This window comes from Cervus elaphus, chromosome 27 (genome assembly GCF_910594005.1).
Source record: "Cervus elaphus chromosome 27, mCerEla1.1, whole genome shotgun sequence".
NCBI classification, from domain to species: domain Eukaryota; kingdom Metazoa; phylum Chordata; class Mammalia; order Artiodactyla; family Cervidae; genus Cervus; species Cervus elaphus.
In genome coordinates, this window is record NC_057841.1 from 42,570,689 (window position 1) to 42,591,890 (window position 21,202).

Genomic DNA, 21,202 nt, shown 5'->3' on the forward strand with positions numbered 1-21,202 from the left:
TCTCTCGGCTGAACATTTGGGAGCTTTACGTGATGTTGCAAAGAAAACAGCAGTGTTCGGAGGGTTTCAAACAAAAACCAAACCGGTCATTTTAAGAATCTGAAAGGCTTACTTCATTCTGTATATTAGGCTCTAGGTTCATCCACCTGACCTAGAAAGGTGGGCTGGAGGGAGAGGGGGGAGCCTCAAAAGGGAGGTGATACATATATAATTATGGCTGATTTGTGTTGCACAGCAAAAACCAGCACAACATTGCAAAGCAATTTTCCCCTAATTAAAAAAAAGAATCCAAAAGGCAATGTTTACTGAGAAATATCATTGCCTGTCAACGATCTCTCTCCTGTGGGATGGTTTACATGGCAGATAAACATGTTTTTCCTTTCTAAAACTCTTACATTTTATGAACGTAATTGATAACTGTGCTTATAAAATTATATTTTACAATGAAAAAAGGGAACTGGAAGCACACTCTTAAAGCAAACAATTAGCCAGTTAAATTCAGTCATAAAAAATGATACGGTTTGTGGACCTGAAAAAAATACTTTCACAGATAAATCAAACTCAAGCCCAGAGAACTTAAGAGACTTTCTCAAGGTCACACCAGTTTAGTGGGCAGAGCACAAGTAAGGACACAAGTCTTCTGAAAAGCTGCCAACTCTTTGTTCCACTCTGGGGACAGAAGCGGCCACAACACGCAAAACAAAACCCAGCTCGGGGTCATGGAAGGATTCGAGGACATTTCTGAGGAAGCCATGTGCTCCTGGGTACAGAAGGAAAGTTGTTTTGTTTTGTCATTTTCTTTTCTCAGAACAGTTAAAAATAATGCTTTCTAGTATGAAAGTGATGGATTTTGTCACTAATGGAAAAGAAGGATTATTCAAAGTTCCACACCTCATATCAAAAGTAGGCACAAATGACATACTATTATTTAAAAACAAAACGAGTCAGGGCATTAGAAAACAGCAAACAGAAAGAAAACACAATGCCTTGACAAAATCAGATGGGCTGCTGGCAAAATTCCTTTGTGAAATGCAACCATTTTCACCGGAGCATGGCAGCAGGTCTTTGCTCCCCGCGTGGACACAGTCACAAGTGTACGGCGGGAACAACTCTTGGACGGTGGGTAGATACATCTGTTTATCACTGAGAACACCATGGCAAGAGCAAAGAGGATTCAGTACACAGACTGCAGAAGGAAGGGCGGAGCCAGCACCAGCAGGGCACCAGGGAGATGCCCACCCCTAGAAGGGCACCAGTATGCCAACTGGACGACTTCATCCGAACGTCAGCAGACATTCCATATTATTCACAGGCGAGAGCTGACAGCCAACAGTGCTTCCCTGATCATAATTCAATACGGAAAAAAATGGGAGAAATTGGACATGAATGGAACCACAGCCACCGAGGGAGCTGGAGGAGGGCTGGCCCTACAGTTTCCCAACCTCCACATGAGGACTGTCGGGGGGAAAAGAGGTTCCTGAGAATTTTACAAGCAGATGATAGAAACAAAATTCCTTATGACACCAAAGACCAGTGCAACGAGTTCAGTGTCCTTGTTAAATGGTTTATCTCAGCAACACCTTCAAAAGCTTAAACCATCTCGACGTGTATCTTCAGGGCTGAAATGTAACAATTGTAAATATGAAAGGTGAGCTGTCAGAAAGTTTTAGGTAGGCAAATTGTGATATAAACAGCTAGACCACAGAGAATTTAGCTTTTTGTCAACATGTGACGATTTTCTTTACTCAGTGAGGAAAAAAATCAATCATGTTATTGATAAAGAACATAATTGAAATACTGCAGAAGGGAGTGTTGTAGGTGCTGAAGAAGACTCTTGAGAGTCCCTCGGATTACAAGGAGATCAAACCAGTCAATCCTAAAGGAAATCAACCCTAAATATTCATTGGAAGGATTGATGCTGAAGCCAAAGCACCAATAGTTTGACCACCTGATGTGAAGAGCTGACTCAATGGAAAAGACCCTGATGCTGGGAAAGACAGAGCAGGAGAAGATGGGGATGACAGAGGATGAGATGGTTGGATGGCGTCACTGACTCCATGGACATGAGTCTGAGAAAGCTTTGGGAGATGGTGAAGGACAGGGAAGCCTGGCATGCTGCAGTCCACGGGGCCGCAAACAGTTGGACACAACTGAGTGATGAACAACAACAAAGAAGGGAGCATGAAAAAAACACGTTCCTGGGACAAATGTGATCAAAGAAGAAATTGCAAATGCATCTGAGCTCCCTCTGAAGTAGAGACTCAACCTACCAGGCTCTGAGTGTGATAAGTGTCAACACGGCATTTGATGAAACAAAATGTCTGGATTCAGGTGTGCTCTAAATATCCAGAATAACCCACATGTACCTGAAGAACCACCAAACCCTTGGTATCACAGCCGAAAACCTACCAATGGTTCGGTACAATTTTCTCATTAAACAGAAATGAAGATGGAAGAACAAGGATGGTCACTATGGAAGGTCACTGTGAAGGGTTAGAGGCGACACTGAAGACATCATCATTTTAAACTTTTATAATTAAAACTTAGGACAAGTTTTTGGATATTGTTAATCAGAGATCTGAGTATGTGCTACATGACCAATAAACGATCCCTAGGTGCCAAAAGTTTGAAAGCAGTGTTGTGGAGAACACCAGACCCCATTGATAGGAATTTCCTATCGGATCAATCAGGAAAGTAAGGACACATGGCATCAGGACCCATGATGATCCATCGGGGGAGGAAAATGGAATTACGTTCCGACCACTACAGCACACATAATCATTTCAGATGGAGAGAAAACAGATACAATACAACAGAATTCAGTGCAGCTATTAAACAGCAAGTCACAGATGTGGATCTGCTGAGGCATCATGAGGCTGTGATGTACTGATAAATACAGAGCAAGTGGCAGATGAGTACATACGCCATCTATACGGACATTATTCCCAGGTCTCCATAACTACATCTAGGCAGATCCAGGGGTACACATAGCACATTACGTTGAGTGGTTCACCCAGAACGAAGAGAAAGCATTTTATTTTTAAACTCTTCTGTCTTGTTAAAATTTGTAAATGGCACTGTAACTTTTTAAAAGAACTGTAACTGTTTTAAAGAGATCAATATGCGCACACACATGATCAAGTGATAAAGATGCCAGGCAAACAGGCAGGACCTGGGTCATGAGAAGCTTTATAAGTCTTGTTAAGGGCCTTTTGGTTTATCCTCAGTTAATGATGTACTAGCAAAAGCTTTTAGTCACTAGGAAGAAAAAAAAAATTATTGCATTATATTAAGATCTTGTTAGTGGCAATGTGGAGAATTAATTAGAAACGTGGCAAGATTAGAAATAGAAAAGATGGTCGAGGAGGCTTTTAAAGAATTTGCCATGGACCACGTACAGCATCTAATTCAGCTCATTTATACCTTCACGTCCCCAGTACTGGGGCCATCACCATTCCCACGCCACACAGGAGGAAACTGTGGCTCAGAGAGGTTCACAAATCTCGCCAGTTGCCCAGCTCATCAATAAAGACATGGAATTCGAATTCAAACCCTGGTCTGTGCTTACGCGCAAGTTTACATTGTATTCTGTAATGTAGGGACAGCCAACGGGGGATGAGACCCTCAACCAACCTAGAACAAGAGCTGAGTAATAGTCCATTGTGTATATGTACCATAGCTTCCTTATCCAAAGGATGGGATGGGGAGGGAGGCGGGAGGGGGGATCGGGATGGGGAACACATGTAAATCCATGGCTGATTCATGTCAATGTATGGCAAAAACCACTACAATATTGTAAAGTAATTAGCCTCCAACTAATAAAAATAAATGGAAAAAAAAAAAAAAGAACACGAGCTGAGGGGAGGAGCATGAGCCACTCCACGCCCACCTGGGGGGTAAGATAGGTACCACCCGCTGACTGGCCGGAGGCACAAGATGAGGAAGGCAGGGGGGTTAAACTGACACCCAGGTTTCAGGGTGGAGAGACATCTCCATTCTATAAAGTGATCAGGATCTACTGAGACCTCCAAGGACCCGATGAACAGCTCACAAAAACTTGACTTCTATAGCTGCTTTTCAATTCCACCTTTCTGGCACATCACTACAGCTTTCATCTCCCCCACCCCCCACCCCCTGAGCACCCTGAAATGACTCTTTCCTCACCAAGAGATGCCAGCACACGGTGAAAGGTTACGGAACACCTTCCTTGCTTCTTCTTCAAGATACTATGATTTCCACCTGAGCAAAGAGGGGAAATTATCAGGAATATTAGAACCCCTTCTGACTTCCTCTTGTTTTAATCACGGAGAAAACAGAGAACTTGAAAAATACACACACACACACTACACACAGCACACATTCAGGTACATATACACACACACTGTTGTTTGGTATTCTTGTTTAGTGTAGCTGTTCTTAACAGCAGGGGTGGTCCACGATGCCTTTGAGGATTCTGGAAATCTGAATTTTATATAAAATTGTGTGTGCAAATGGATATAAACACGTCTCTAAGGAGATTATCAATAGCTTACATAAGATGTTCAAAGGGGTCTAAGACCCCCCATTCCGGCCCCCGTCAAAAAATGACCAAGAGCCACATGGCTGTCATTTACAGCAACTTGCCATTAATCAGCCCATAGAGTACATAACTGACTCAGGAGACTTCAATAAGCAGAGCACAGCCGTTCATCACGGAGACCAGGCCAGGCAGCACGACTTGCTTCCGACACTGCTTCTTCAAAGTGATGCCTGTCTCTGCCATTTATTTGTTAGACTAATGGAGAAAAATCATCACCTACATAATTAAACATAACTGGCTGCAAAGCTGCAGTGAAGATGGCAGTGACGGATGGCGGATTGTGTATTTTTAAACTCTCATTTTAAAGACTACATCCTTGTTATTTTGAACACTTTTCATAAATTAAGTTTGAATCCCAAACTGCTGTCAAGATTATACTGGGAGGCCTCCTACAAATGGAGAACACAGAATGTCTGGGACAACAAAAGTGCACTTCGTAAGTCAGTAAATGGAATTCCTACTGCTTCTTTGCAAATCTCTTCTACTATAATCTCAGATGCAGAAATTCTCAATCCCCTGGAGCCCACTGACCTATTCATAATAAGAAATTTGGTGTGTGAGTGTTGTGAGCATGCGTGTATAGCGACCCTAACCTAACCACTGACCAAATAATAGTCTCAGAAATGGAAAGAAAGCACAGATCACAGTGGGTGAAATACCGCAGAATTTAAGCAGCTCCAGATTAACAGAGATCTTTATGAACAAAGAAAAAGAACCCACACAGAACAAAATAAAGAGCTTCACAGAGGAACTTTTAAAAATAACTCGTAAAGTCGGCTGATAACTCTAGCCGTATTGAGTGGATTCTACAAATCCTGACTCCGGTGTCTGAAACAATAAACCCACATATTTTTCTCTGAATAACGAAATTTTCCCAGGGAAATGAGACGAGGGTATTTCTAGTATAAATTTCCTTTAACTGCAGGAGAAGAGCCGTGAAATAGGCCGCCCTTGACTCTAAATGCCACTACTTTCTTCTTTTAATTTTCCTTCCTCTGAACATGACATTGGGCTCCCAGCTGGAACTGCAGATAAGCTGCCTTCACGGGGACTTCGGGTCCCTCCCAAGAACAAAAGAGTGCCTGATCTGTTTGTCTGGGTCCACCGCTTCAGATCCACTGAACTGCTTCCCACCCCGGAACTCTGAGCCCCACTATTTCAGAGGAGAGGGTGCTAAGAGAAGAGGAGGCTCTGAGCCACAGGATCAGTATGCAGCTTCAGTTTCGCCCCAGAACTGAGAAACCAACATGAATGAGAATTCACTCTGATCTTCAGAGTCCCAGCCAGCAATCGGCTTACATGAGTGCACGGTGTCAGGCCGCAGTCTGGTTCGCAAACACACTTCTTTCCCTCTTGCCCTCGACACGCCTTGCGTTTTAAACCCCAACCAAACAGTGGAGTACAACTTTTTTCAAAACATGTTTTGTATTTTGGTGGAGAGAACTGTTAAACGCCAATGAAGTCATCATAAAACTGGGGGGCAACACAATACATAGAGATGATAAAAACAGGTAGACAAGCAAACACTTGAGGTGAATCTAAAAAAGCATATGGACAAGGCCATAATGTGACCCTGAGCTTATCTGGGTTCATAGGATAGCAAGCTGTCTCATTACAGCTTGTAAAGCACGCGTGGTCATCATGGGGCTCGAGACTCGTATTTTAATGTTTAACATTAAAATGTTAGCTAAGACGGATCTAGGCTTCTTAGGTGGTGCCAGTGGAAAAGAGCCTGCCTGCCAAGGCAGGAGACACAAGAGAAGCAGGTTTGATCCCTGGGTCGGGAAGATCCCCAGGAGGAGGAAATGGCAACCCACTCCAGTATTCTAGCCTAGAAAATCCCACGGACAGAGGAGCCTGGCGGGCTACAGTCCATGGAGTTGGAGAATCAGACACGATTGAGTGACTGAGCGCTGGAAACGAACTGTGAGAGACTGGAAACAGACTGAAGGTTCATCAAGAGAGGACTGATACGGACATGTCGTTTTAACAACAGGGCAGCGAGTTACACTGCAGAAGACTGTCGAATGGCAGAGAAAGTCTATGCTAATGACACAACAAGGGCGAAAAAAAGGAGTTAAGGAAATAAAGTGATCCTTTTTTGGTAAAAACATATAATGGAAATAAAAAAGACTAAAATTGTGCAAAACAAAATCTTAAATGAAGTCATCTTTACATGCTGGGATTATAAATAATTTCTTCCCAATCTTCTTGGTACTTTAAGTTTCTGCTTTTCTAGATGGATAGCTATCCTTTGTAATTCAATAAAAATATCATTTCTAGATAATAAAAACCGGGCAGTAAAAAGCAAAAATTGTTTTAAGTTTATAGTCTATGTTTCAGGAACTCCTCCTCTAGGGTTGATATGATAAGGAAGTGGTCCTGATAAAAATTAATCGTAAAAAAGGACATCACAACATTATTACAGCAATAATACAGAGTAATAGTAATATGGGAGAAAGGTTAAATAAAAGATATTTATATATTACACACACACATATATATGATTATGAAGCCATCAAAAATTGTTTTTATAAAATATCTTGAGAATTTTCTGAGTTAAGTAAAAAAATCAAAGGACACAAAACAGTACATATTTTATGATCCTAAAATTTAAAATACAATTGATTACATGTATTAAAACATTCATTTTTCAACATATTTATAAAGCCCCTACTCAGGCAAGGCACTCTGCATATATGAGTCCACACACACAAACACACACGCATAGAAAAGTAATTGGAAAGAAACAGCAAAATACTAATGATGGTTATACATGGGGGGGGGGGGTGGTACTGACATAAATATTCTTTCCTTGTTACTTTCTAGAGTTTTTAAATTGTCAACAAGCATTGTTATAACCAAATACACACATACACTGCACAAACACACATTCATATACACATGCCCTTGGAGAAGACTGATTAAAAAGGGCTATGTGAACATTAATTTTAACATTTATCTTGCAGTAAAATGTTCCTGGGGAAGGTGCAGATGGTAAAAGGTCAGAGCTACAAGCATGTTGGTGGCGACAGGTGATAAAGTACACCTTCAAGTCAAACATTCAAACATCTCAAGACAATAAAGCAACTTGATGTAGTAACAAAAGCCAAACTCAACCCAGCTGCACAGGAAGAATTCTTGTGGACTTTTAACCACTTAAAAAAATACGGGGACTTCCCTGGTGGTCCAGTGGTTAAGAATCTGCCCTGCAATGCAGCGGAAGCCAGTTCGATCTCTGGTTGGGGAACTAAGATGCCACGTACTAAGAAGCAACTAAGCCCTCGCACCCCAACTAGAGAACCCGTGCTCTGAAGCCCTCCAGCTCTGAGGCCCACACGCTGCAACTTCTGAGCCTGCTTGCCACAACTAGAGAGTCTGTGTGCCCCAGCAATAGATCCTACATGACACAATGAAGATCCTGCATGCTGCAACTAAGACCCGACGCAGCCAAACAAATAACTAAATATCAAATAAAAATGTCCTGAGCTCTTGCCAACAAGTGTGCTGTCTTCTGGAATAAAAATACAGACCCAGTGCCTGGTCTAGTAATTGAAAAAGAAATAAATAATGTGTACTATTTTTTCCTTTGATATTCATATATGCAATTGACAAAAAAGAGTAATCGAAGCTCAGATTATAAAGAGAAACTCTTATCAAATTTTAGTGTAAAATAGACCCACAGAGCGTGCACATTATTACTATTTATCCACCACAACACACTGACCTGTTCTTGCGAAGAAATACACGTACTGAAGTATAAAATTTTTTAAACGCACTTTAAGGAGAAGGGGGTGACAGAGGATGAGACGGTTGGATGGCATCACCAACTCAATGGACATGAGTTTGAGCAAGCTCCGGGAGACGGTGAAGGACAGGGAAGCCTTAGTGCTGCAGTCCATGGGGTCGTGAAGAGTTGGACATGACTGAGCAACTGAACAACAAGACTATTAAATAAGGCTGAGGGAACAGTCGTCAGTGGATTTCCTGCCTTTGGAAATGGCAGGATGACTCCATGTGGTTCCCACGAAGGAGCCCGCACACAGTCTGTTGGCCATCACAGCACCAGAAGATCTGCTGCCATTTCTACACAACATGAGACATTTGATTTTGCTAAACACAGAAAGCAACGTGACAAACCCTGAAGATCCTCTGGTAAGATTACTCAACACCCCTGCTTTCACATAAGCATTTACAACATTACAATTATACGCTTTACCAAAAACATTATAGCAGTGTTGACTCCAAAGCAGATATAAATATCTCGTTTTCTACGACAGCTGCATTCCTAAAAAACTTGTGTGTGTGGAATGATGTCACCCGGATGGTGACAGAGGTCATTCCCAATAGGGAAGAAGGTCGTTCCTTGTAAGAACAAGGACTATTCGAGAGACACGGAGAGAACCTAGACCCAGGGGTAAGACTGAAGCCAGCCCTGCGCCTCAGATACCCAGATGGCTGCCCACAAGGACACTGTGGGCAGGGGAAGAAGAGGCTATGGGAGACCCCTAGTTATCATCTAGCTCTGATTTTTTTCAAACCTTAAACTTTTTTTCTATATTGTAATAACCTATAATGAAAAAGAATATATATATATATAACTGCTGTACATCTGGATCATTATAAATCAACTATACTTCAATAAAAAAGAAAAAATTATAACAGTATATTGTTAACTGAAGGTAACTGTACCATATTTAATTATATTGGTGATTTTAAACACTCTCTTCTTCATTTAAAAATGATACATGCTGATTTTAACTGCCAAAAAAGGCACGATTTGTCAACAAATGAAGCTATTTATCAAATTTGCTTTGGGGACTAAATGTACATCAAAATTTAACTATATGTTATAGAAACAAAAGTAGGTAAAAATTGCTTCCCAAAGTAAATCATTTCAAAATTAAAAATAAATTGAAATGTTTTATAGATTTGGGAGCTCTAAAAATTCTCTCTTTAGCATGACCCCATTTTAACTTATAAAATATCTTTTTAGGAGTCCCACTATTGGAAACCCCAAAAGTACAGATACTCTATCTGCCCCACACTCTGACCACTCAGCATCATATTCATCCCCATTCCCCAGAGAATACAGATTGAAGAACCAGTGACAGATGAATTCTACCTGACAGTTAAGAATCCTAGTTCTAGGAAACTGCACAATGTTTATTAATGATGTTCTAATCTAAAATTAAACATGGCAAGGAGTGAAGAGGGAATAAGCTGCCATTCTTAAGGATAGAACCATGTAAATCCTACAACTTGTGTTCCCAAGAAACACCTTTCCAATTCCATTAACCATAAACACAACCTTTCACACCAACATCTCAACCTCATTTCAAACATTATGTTGCATCCAGCCCCATCAGACAGCATCTTAGAATATGTGAGAAAAACAACTGTCGGTAGCAACCAACCAATTTTATTACACATGGATATAAATAATGCCTCCCTTTGTGGTACCCACTGGAAATAATATAATTTCCCCAGTGTTAACAACTTATTGCTGCTGCGAAATCAACCCAGAATCAGATGCTCCCTGCATATAACTGCACTTCCCAAACCTTCACCTTCTAATAGCTCCACGGTGTCACTTTAGCAAAGACTTCTGCATGCTCTGCTGACAGCATTTTTCATTTGCACATTTAGGCTGAGTCTCATTCCAATACAACTGAATTCAAAACCAGTTGCTGCTCATTTCCCTGCATGGAGTGGGCGCTGAGAGTCAGGACACAACATGCCGGGGATGCCTGGGGACTTGACTTGTGCTTACGTTGCGCCAGCTCTGCTGGGGGAGACGCACGTGCAGACAAACAAGCGTCGCCCTCACCCAGCATATGGAGGTACTCAACATTCTGGTGAATAAATAGGCAGACACAGTGCTAATGGGCACCAGCTAAGAAACCCAAACAATGCATCTGCGAACAAAACGAAGGAGGATTGATTCTGAACAGAGGAAGCTTCCTGGAGACCACTGCCTTCCCAGAAAACCAGAATTCAGCAGGCAGTCCAGGCGGGAGCAGCAGGAGCAAAAGGAGAGAGGGGCGAGCTAAAAGCCTCTGCCAAGGGTTGTCTGGAACATCATCCCGGAGCCTGCGGGGCCACAGAGCAGAAGGTGGGGTCGCTGAACAGGAAAGGGGAGACAGTAAAATCATGGAACTTAGTATCTGAACAAATGAAAATACATACCACAAAAATGTCAGCTCCTCCCCACCCCCGGCCCCAAGTTAACAGTGAATTCACTTCCAAATTAGAATCTCAACTGGTTTTAATTTAAATTGGGTAAACTTAATTTGTACTGAAATCCCAGACATTCTGGTGGTATAGTAATTAGATTCTCCTGGGTTTCCTAGGTATAAAATCACATCATCTGCGTGTATATATATATATATACACAGAGAGAGAGAGCGAGAGCTCTCTTTCTAAAGTTTATATCACTCATTAAATTCTGTTTTTTATTTCATTCACTAAAACCTCCAAAACAATACTGAATAGCAATGATGACAGTGGGCATTTCGATTTCTTGATTTTAATTTAAATATTTTGATGTTTAGCTATTTGGTATATTCACTATTATATTTTGGTAAATAATTTTTATTATAGTCTTTTACATATCAATTTTTGCAAGGAATGGTGGCTAAATTTTATTAAAAATCTTTTCAGTGTTAAAAATCATTACATGGCTTTTCCCTTTTAATCTGCTGATGTAGGAATTATGTTGGCAGATTTTATAATACTGAACTCTGTTGCACTGCTGAATTTTACATTACTGCATGCTATATCCTCCTTGGTAATAAGATATCATTTTTCTAATATGCTGCTGGATTATTTTGGCAATATTTATTTAGAATTTCATACTTGTATGTGACATGTATTTGTCACCTAGAGTTTTGGTTTTGTGCTATTTTCCTCAGATTCATTCCTCAGATTTCATATGCTGGTGTCATAAAAAAATTTTCATCTTTTTACACGGCTTGAAAGAGTCTGAATATCATTGGAATTGTTTGTTCTTTTAAAGTTGAAGAATAGTTCAGCTGTGATCCTGGCTGGATCTTGTCTTCCAGTCTCCTTTACTGTTTGACCTATTCAAATATTCAACATTTCCTGGATGCGTTTTGATAATCATTAGTTTGCTAGGAAATCATCCAGTTACTCCAGAGTTTCAAATGTGTTGCTATAGAAAAGTCTGTATTATTCTTTTGCTTTTGTTTAGAAAATAGAAAAAAAAACTTTCCCCTTTTTCTTTTCTTTTTTATTATTTACTTTTCTTATTAATCTTTACTTTTCTTGTTTATTAATTATTATTAACTATTAATTAAGGTTAAGATGCATATGGGCATTACTTAGCTATTAAAAAGAATGCATTTGAATCAGTTCTAATGAGGGGGATGAAACTGGAGCCTATTATACAGAGTGAAGTAAGTCAGAAAGAAAAACACTAATACAGTATATTAATGCATATATATGGACTTTAGAAAGCATGGTAACAATGACCCTATATGCGAGACAGCAAAAGACATAGATGTAAAGAACAGACTTTTGGACTCTGTGGGAGAAGGCAAGGGTGGGATGATTTGAGAGAATAGCATTGAAACATGTGTATTATCATATGTGAAACAGATCACCAGTCCAGGTTCAATGCATGAGACAGGGTGCTCAGGGCTGGTGCAGTGGGATGATCCTGAGGGATGGGATGGGGAGGGAGGGTTCAACATGGGGGACACATGTACACCCATGGTTGATTCATGTCAATGTATGGCAAAAACCACTTCAATACTGTGAAGTAATTAGCCTCCAATTAAAATAAATAATTAAAAAATAAATAAATAAATAATAATAAAATAACTTTTAAAAAACCCCTAATTCAGGAAAGACAGACATTGATTCTTATATTAGATGTTTAAGGCCAGCCACTAGATATTCTGCAATTCTCTTTGAAAGTGAAAGTGTTAGTTGCTCAGTCTGGTCCAACTATTTGCAACCCCGTGGACTGTAGCCTGCCAGGTTCCTCTGTCCATGAAATTGTTCAAGCAAGAGTACTGGGTCGGTTGCCATGCCCTCCTCTTTGAAGAGCTCAAATTGTGCCCATCTCTAGAATGACATCTTGGGTCATCTTGTTTCATCCCCTAAATATACAAACTCTTTTAAATATATTTTTGCTAATTACTAAAATTATTAAAAATTAGATTATTTAAAATTAAAATAAAAAGATGCATATGGGCTTCCCTGGTGGCTCAATGATAAAGAATATGCCTGCAGTGTAGGAGACCCGGGTTCAATCCCTGGGCAGGGAAGATCCCCTGGAGGAGGGCATAGCAACCCACTCTAGTATTCTTGCCGGGAGAATCCCATGGACAGAGGGGCCTGGTGACTACAGTCCATGGGGTCACAAAGAGTCAGACGTGACTTAAGTGACTTGGCACACACGGCACACAGTTAAGAGAATGGCTTAAGTGGTGACTTACTCGTACATAAAAAGAGATCGACAAGAAGGAGAAAAGAAGACTGGGGAGACTGTGAGTTGACATAACGAAGGATAACCAGGAAGAGTTTACCTGCATCCAGCCTGGAGCTTAGATATGGACCTGCAGTGAGGTAAAAACAACCGGGGTACCATCCAGATCACAGAAGTCATCAAGAGAAAAAGTGAAAAAGGAGAAGAGAATGAGAGCTGAAACACAGGGACTTCTCAACACTGGAGTGGAAGGTAGAGAGTAAAAATCTGATTAGAAGAGAAAGCACTGAGATGTAAAGTCCAAAAAGATATCAGGATACAAGGAAGGAGCAAGTGATGAAGGAGGAGGAGAGGGGAAAGAAGGGGAGGAAGATGAAGAGAAGGGCAAGAAGGGGAGGAGGAAGAGGAGGGGAGGAAGAAGAAGAGGAGTTGGAGAAGCAGGAGGAGAGGAAGAAACAGCCGCCGCCTCAACTGAGAGTTCAGCACAGGTGGTTGACTTGGGACACAGACAAGGTGAATGGCCACTTGAACAGAGGATTGGATGCAGATCAGGGCTCCCGAGTGGTCCAGGTCTGTCACCAGAGGAGAAAGAACTAAGAAAGCTCAGGATCCTTATAGGAACATTCAGGTGATGGTAGAGTTTATTGTAAAGAGACATTTGTGCTGGGATCCCTCCGTGCTAACCGACTGACCCCCTGATGTGCACGGCCATTGGGTCTACAGAAGTAATTTTCATCACCAAGACACCTTAAAGTCGACCCACATGACCATGGGTTGATGTTAAAACACTCCCCTGTGAATACCATGCTGGCAGCCATCAAATTAACATCCATCTATATGAGACGGCAGCATCCTCTTCATAAAGTCATTAACTATATCTTTCCCTTGACCTTTGCTTCTCTGTATCCTAGACACATCTCAGGTCATCTGGTGAATAGAGCAGAGCTCCAGTTCTCATTAATGTAATTAATTCTGTAATTAATTTAGGCTCTCCCCTACTCGAGATATCTCCTGCTGCGCTTCGATGAATGGACTTGCTTAAAATAGTATTCAAGATTATTTGTTCTCTTTACATTGCAAGTGTTTAAAATAATATAGATTATTCCTCATATCTTAACCTCACAGCTTGCTAACCTTTCAAAATACTCATCATTCTCAGTGGATGTAAGTTTAAAATCCATGAAGAAATACTGAATTTCAGTTCACTCGCAAATTGTTTAGGGCAAAATAGAACTTGTATCAGCCAAAAGATAAATTAGCACTGTTTAAAGGAAATTTTTTAACATAAAAACATCTAGAACAGTTTTGTGAAATTAAATTCCTGAAAAGCACATTCAAAGCAGCAAAGATTCCATCACTCCCCATCGGGCTCTTTGCCACCAAGCTCTTTAGGACTCTTTTGGGATGAGAGCCCCTTGGTCCTCACTGGATCATGTTATGTATGTGCAGCAAGAAAGGACTGTCTGTAGACTCATGACTCTGTGTGTTTGTGTGCACTGTCATGTCTGACTCTTTGCAACCCCGTGGACTGTAGCCACCAGGATCCTCTAGAGGTCCATGGGATTCTCCAGGCAGGAACACGGGAGTGGGTTGCCACTTCCTTCTCCATAGGATCTTCCCAGGGATTGAACCTGCATCTCTTGCACTGGCAGGCAGAATCTTTACCACTAGTGCCACGTGCATGACTAAATACCCCTAAAGCAAAGGAGCTCAGTAAAGGTGTTGTTCCCTTAGCAACAGGTCCACAGCCATCCCACCTCCCGCAAAGAAGCCCAAAGTGGTTCTGCAACCAGAGCTAATGAAGGCAGGACAGTCCCCAAAGACGTTCATACCTCATCCCCAGAAACCATGACTACACTATGTCATATGACAAAAGTGATTCTGCCGGTGTGGTTAGCTTAAGGTTCTTCAGATGGGGAGATGACCTTGGCTTATCCATGTGGATCCAATAGGATCACAGAGGTCTCTGAAAGTGGACAAGCTTTCCCAATTGTGGTCAGAGGAAGATGTGACTGTAACAACAAAAACCCAAGAGATGGTCCTTTGCTAGTTTTGAAGATAGAGGAAGGGGCCATGAGACAAGGAATACAGGAGACCTCAAGAAGCTGGAAAAGGCAGGAAACAGATTCCCCACCCTCAATCCTCGAGCCTCTGGAAGGGACACAGCCCTGCCCATTGCATTTAGCCCAGTGGGATCCAAGTCAAGCTTCTAACCTGAGGAACCAGAAGATAACCAACATCTGCTATTCAAACTGTTAAGTCATGGTTACGGGAAATTAATACTAAAGTATAATCAGGAATAACTGGTATTTAGTAAACTGTTCAGGGTTTCCCAGGTGGTGCAGTGGTAAAGAGTATGCCTGCTAATACAGGAGACACAAGAGACGTGGGTTCTATCCCTGGGTCAGGAAGATCCTCTGGAAGAGGAAATGGCAATCCACTTCAGTATTCTTGCCTGGGAAATCCCAGGGACAGAGGAGCCTAGAGGGCTACAGTCCATGGGGTTGCAAAGAGCCAGACACGACTGAGGAACTGAGCTCACACACACACACACACACAACTCTTCAAACTCACTACCAAAAGTTTCTAAATGCTCAACAAATGGATCAAATAATCATACTTCATTAGCCTGAAAAATAAGAAGGAATCCACAAATAATACATTAGTTTAGGACAATAGGTGTCACACAGTAAGTACGGTATTCTCTGATTTGAACTGAGGTTTAAAATACAGAAATATATAAAGTACAGAAATTACAAAAGAACTTTTAAAATGCATCCATAGCTAATATTTTCCTGTCTGTTTAAGATGATGTTCTGGGAGCTGATTTATAAAAAAAAGAGCATGTGTTATCTACAAAAACCTTCCACTATCCTAGCATTATTTTATACAGAAAGCTTCTGATGTTAACTCTCCAAAATAGTTTTGAATATAGTCGTAAAGCTTCAGACTGGGAACTATCTAATAAATCAGCTAATCATTTTAAATACGAAAGAACTGATTTCCCTGAGGCTTAGTTCTGGCATAAATGTCTCACTCTGTGGCTCCATCACTCTGATAAGCCATAAATGTGCACTAATTTAAATAGCTGGTTTCAATTCCCAAGAATCCTTTCTACGCTTTAAAAATCATCAGTAAAATATAGCTTCCTTGTCAGATTACCTTCTGAATTACTGAATTCAGATTTGCTATTATAAAACATTAATCATGACAACAACTATCAGAGAAAAATAATTTCTCCTAACATCTGAAGCCCTGTGAAGACAACTACCGATAATTAAAAGTACAAAGAAAATGGCAGACCAGAGGCTCATCTCGGTAGAATACTTCCCAACACACAGCAAAATTAAAACAGTAGCGTCTGAAACTTCTAAAGCCTGGCTTTCTATAGCTTTAAGTTTAATTGGGGGGGAAAAAATTTCTACGTCAACATGACTATCATTCTAGGTGGAAAGCCTGTGTCCAGAGTGCTGTGTGGGGTCCTGGCTGCCACACGGTTCGGGGCGCTCCAGCTGGGACCCTTGCTCGCTGCTCCTCCTCTCCGCTTGGTGGGGGAGGTGCGGTCGGGGAGGTAGCCTCAGCCTTCTGCTCAAGGAGCTCCCCCAGAGGGGACCCTCGGAGGGGCCCCCTGCACTCACAGGCTCATCCATTACCTGCACAACTGACCACCCCTCCACGGACCCTCTCACCAGACCCTCAGTCTCTGCACAGAAGCGCAGCATTGCCCCTCAAGGGAACTCAGGGCCCTTTCCTGGGTTCAAGAGTCTTACTGCCCACTAGGAACCCCTAATGACAGGTGTAGAGGCTCCTCTGCAGGACAGATTGAGAACATAAATAATCTGAAGGCACCTTAGCAACTTCTCTAGAGAAGTAAAGGTTTACCACGATGTCTGCTTTCATGTGTGTGTGTGTGAAGTGTGTGAAGTAGCTCAGTCGTGTCCGACTCTTTGCGACCCCGTGGACTGTAGCCTACCAGGTTCCTCCATCCATGGGATTCTCCAGGCAAGAATACTGGAGTGGGTTACCATGTCCTTCTCCAGGGGATCTTCCCAACCCAGGGATCGAACCCGGGTCTCCCGCATTGGAGGCAGATGCTTTAACCTCTGAGCCACCCTCTGCTTTCATAGTGTTAAAGAATTCACAGAATTAAAGAACTGTTTTCAATACATATAAATGACAAAGTTTATTATCAAGAAACTTTAGCAGATTTTTTAAAAGACTTTTTTGGATTTTACAATACTGAAAGATGACCATCCATGACAGGACATACACAAAAAAGGATAATTAATATATTAAGTATCATCTAAATTAAATGACCTCGATATAAGACATGAAACCATAAAACTCCTAGAAGAAAACATAAGCCAAACATTCTCAGACATAAATTAGAGCAATATTTTCTTAGGTCAGTCTCCCAAGGTAAAACAAATAAAAGCAAAACTAAACTAATGGGACCTAATCAAACTTATAAGCTTTTGCAAAGGAAATTCATCAACAAAACAAAAAACCAACCTACAGAAAGGGAGAAAATATTTGCAAATGATGTGACCAACAAGGGGTTAATATCCATAGAAAGAGTTCATACAACTCAATATCAAAATGAAAAACAAACAACCCAAGCAAAAAATGTACAGAAGATCTAAACAGACATTTCTCTAAAGAAGACACACAGAGGGCCAACAAGCACATGAAAAGATGCTCACATCACTGATAACTAGAGAAACGCAAATCAAAACTACAGTGAAATACCACCTCACACCAGTCAGAATGGCCATAATCAAAAAGTCTTCAAATAAATCCTGGAGAGGGTGTGGAGAAAAGGGAAACCTCCTACACTGTTGTCAAGAATGTGAAGTGGTACAACCAGTATGGAAAAGAGCACTGAGTTTCCTTCAAAAACTAAAAACAGATACGATTTAGCAATCCCACTCCTGGGCACATATCCATAAAAGATGAAGACTCTTAATTCAAAAATATACATGGACCCTAACGTTCACTGCAGTACTGTTTACAGCAGCCAAGACATGGAGGTAACTCGATCGCCCATCAACAGATGACTGGCTTAAGATGTGGTACACATGTAATGGAATATTACTCAGCCAGAAGAAAGAATGAAATATTGCCATTTGCAGCAACATGGATGGACCCAGAGACTATCACACTAAGCGAAGTAAGTCAGAGAAAGACATATACCATACGATATCACTTATATGTGGAATCTAAAAATTAATACAAATGAATCTGTACAAAAAACAGAAATAGACTCACAAACATAGAAAATAAACTTACAGTTACCAAAGGGGAAAAGGGGAAGGGATAAATTAGGAGTATGGGTTTGACAGATACACACTACTATACATAAAATAGATAAACAGCAAGGATTTACTGTATAGCACAGGGAACTACATTCAATATCTTACAATAACCTATAAAGGAAAAAAATCTGAAAAAAATATATACGTGTATACCTGAATTACTTTGGTGTACATCTGCAACTAACACAAAATTGTAAATCAACTATACTTCAATACAAAATAAATTTAAAAAAAATTTTAAATAAATAGATACATACATACATAAAAGAATTCTACATGGCCCATACAAACTGTCTTTATAAGACAGGCTTTATGAACATGGCCCTTGCCCTACTGATGTGCTTTATACAGTTTCATCCACTGTATCATCTGCCAACTGACTCCAGGAAGAAACAAATGCATGATCTTCCTTTGTGACAGTACACACATACACAGACCACCACTCACCCACCCAGAAGTGACAGAGCACCAGAGGGGAGGTTTGGTGACTTAACCCATTAAATTCAAAGATTAGTTCACTTGCAAACCAGCATCAAGAGAAAATAGATTACCTGAAAGCACATACTGAGAACAACTTGTTACAGAGAAGCATTCTGCTGTAGTGCATGGGGATGCTTCAATTATTGATGTTTCCTCCCCTCAAAAGTTCATCAGTTGGAAAAAATTCCCCTGCTTCTTCTCTAGTGACAGTTTCTCAGCTTGATAAAAATGAGGCTATTTAGGTTAAAAATCCCAAATGCCTAAATATCTCATTGTGTCCTTAAAAGCCATGAATGCCATCAAAAGATAGGCATCTTCTAAATTAAAACCGATTTGGTTTTCACTTTTCCGATGTTGATATTCCATTCTCAGGTAGAGAATCACCTTGGTGGAAGTGAACAGATCTCTCACAACACTTAAAAAATGCAGACATTAGTTCCGCTGGCATATAATTATTTTGCAAGAGAGTACCTCTGTCTGTATACCCAGGAAGTGGACCAGTTCCTCTAACCGGAGACTGCAGGGACAACGCTCAAGGCGCGTCCCTGAATCTTTCAGAATCACTTAATGAGCCACATCCCTCAGCACAGCAACTACCCCCTGGAAGTAGTCTAGCACTTGTGGAAGCTGTGTTAATTCTTCTTCAGGCCATCTAGCTAATTAATACTTGAGAATTTCAGTAATTTATGACTTCAGTAGACTAAACAATAGCTCCCAAGGGCTAGATTGGACTTGATTATATGCCTTTTTTTAAAAGATGCCGAACTTTAGTGTGAGATAAGGCATTGCATTAAAAAAATTTTTTTTAAAACCAAATGCCCTAGGCTATGCTGGGAGAAAATAGAATAGGGAGAAAAATATAAAATAAGGCAAGTAAGGAAGACAATGGGTTTTGAAGGCGCCAGCTGTTTGGATGAGGCCTGAGGAAGAATCCTCCCGGCAGAGGGAACAGTTCTTCAGACAGTGCAGTCTACACTGCGGGCTCTGTTCAGCTGAGCAGGCCAGCCCCTGCAGAGGGTGGCAGGTAAGGGGCAAGAGCAGAGGGTGGGAGGCCTGGAACGATACTCTACAGAAAGGATGCGGGGTGCTCAGCCAACAGGGTCTCATCAGGTCGGTTTCAGCTGGGTTAGAGAAGGTTTAAAGACTGAACACGCGCTTCCCAGGTGGTACTGCTGGTAAAGATCTCGCCTGCCTGCAGGTTAGCTGTTAAGAGACACAGGTTTCATCCCTGGGTCAGGAAGACCCCCTTGAGGAGGCCATGGCAACCCACTCTAGTATTCTTGCCTGGAGAATCTCAGAGTCAAACACAACTGAAGCGACTTAGCAGCAGCAGCAGCCCCAGCAAAGCCTGAGCTACAAGAAAAGTGACGACAGGCAGCTAGCCCCTGCTGTCTCTATTAGCAAATAATACTAACTGAGACAAGTTTTCTCTTGAGAGTCTCTAGCACAGTCAGTAATTTAAAAAAAAAAAAACAAAAAACATAAGAGTATTATAGCTGAGATTTTCCAAAAGAACCAAACAATTTGACCTTATGGCATGACTATGTCAAAATAGTTTAGTTCAGCCAGTCCCCAAGGACACAGAGGGCGTATAGACACTTTAATTTTAGCAGTTACTCTTCCCATCGCATTTCTAAGCAAGATTCCAGCTTTCTCTGAGTTTTAATAGCTACAGAGAAGGGGAAATGGTAAAGTAGAAAGACCACATGCTTTAGAATTTGTAGATGTGGGTTCAAATCCTGGATCCACCACTAGCTAGTTAGGTCTGTACTGTGCGCAGCAGCTCAGTAGTATCCAACTCTTTGTGATCCCATGGACTGTACCCCACCAGGCTCCACCGTCCATGGAATTTTCCAGGCAAGAATACTGGAGTGGGCTTCCATTTCCTCCTTCATGGAATCTTCCCAACCCAGGGATTGAACCTGCATCTCTTGTGTCTCCTGCATTGACAGGTGGATTCTTTACCACTGAGCCCCTGGGAAGCCAAGTTGGGTTTACCGTCAGTCAATCAAATGGTCCCTCAAAGCTTCATCATCTCTAACACAGAGGGCAGTGTCAATGATAGAGACTGGGAATTCAATAAATTATTTTGTGGTGAATTACAAAGAAATGCCCTGTTTGTTGTAAAATCACTACTAAGAATTAAAGGTTTATTTTTCAATATAATTTTCTGTTCACATATAAATATGTATGAGTTCACAGTTTCTGCTTTCCTTTTGTTATTATTTTTAAGACAGAAGGTAAGTGACTAAATCTCTTTTGTTTAACAAGCAGCCTACAGAAAAGATTAAACTATTTCCGGAACTACATGAAGGAAAATCTCCATTGTAATACTAGGACAATAGGCAATTTGGGGAATGGTTTGCTTTATCC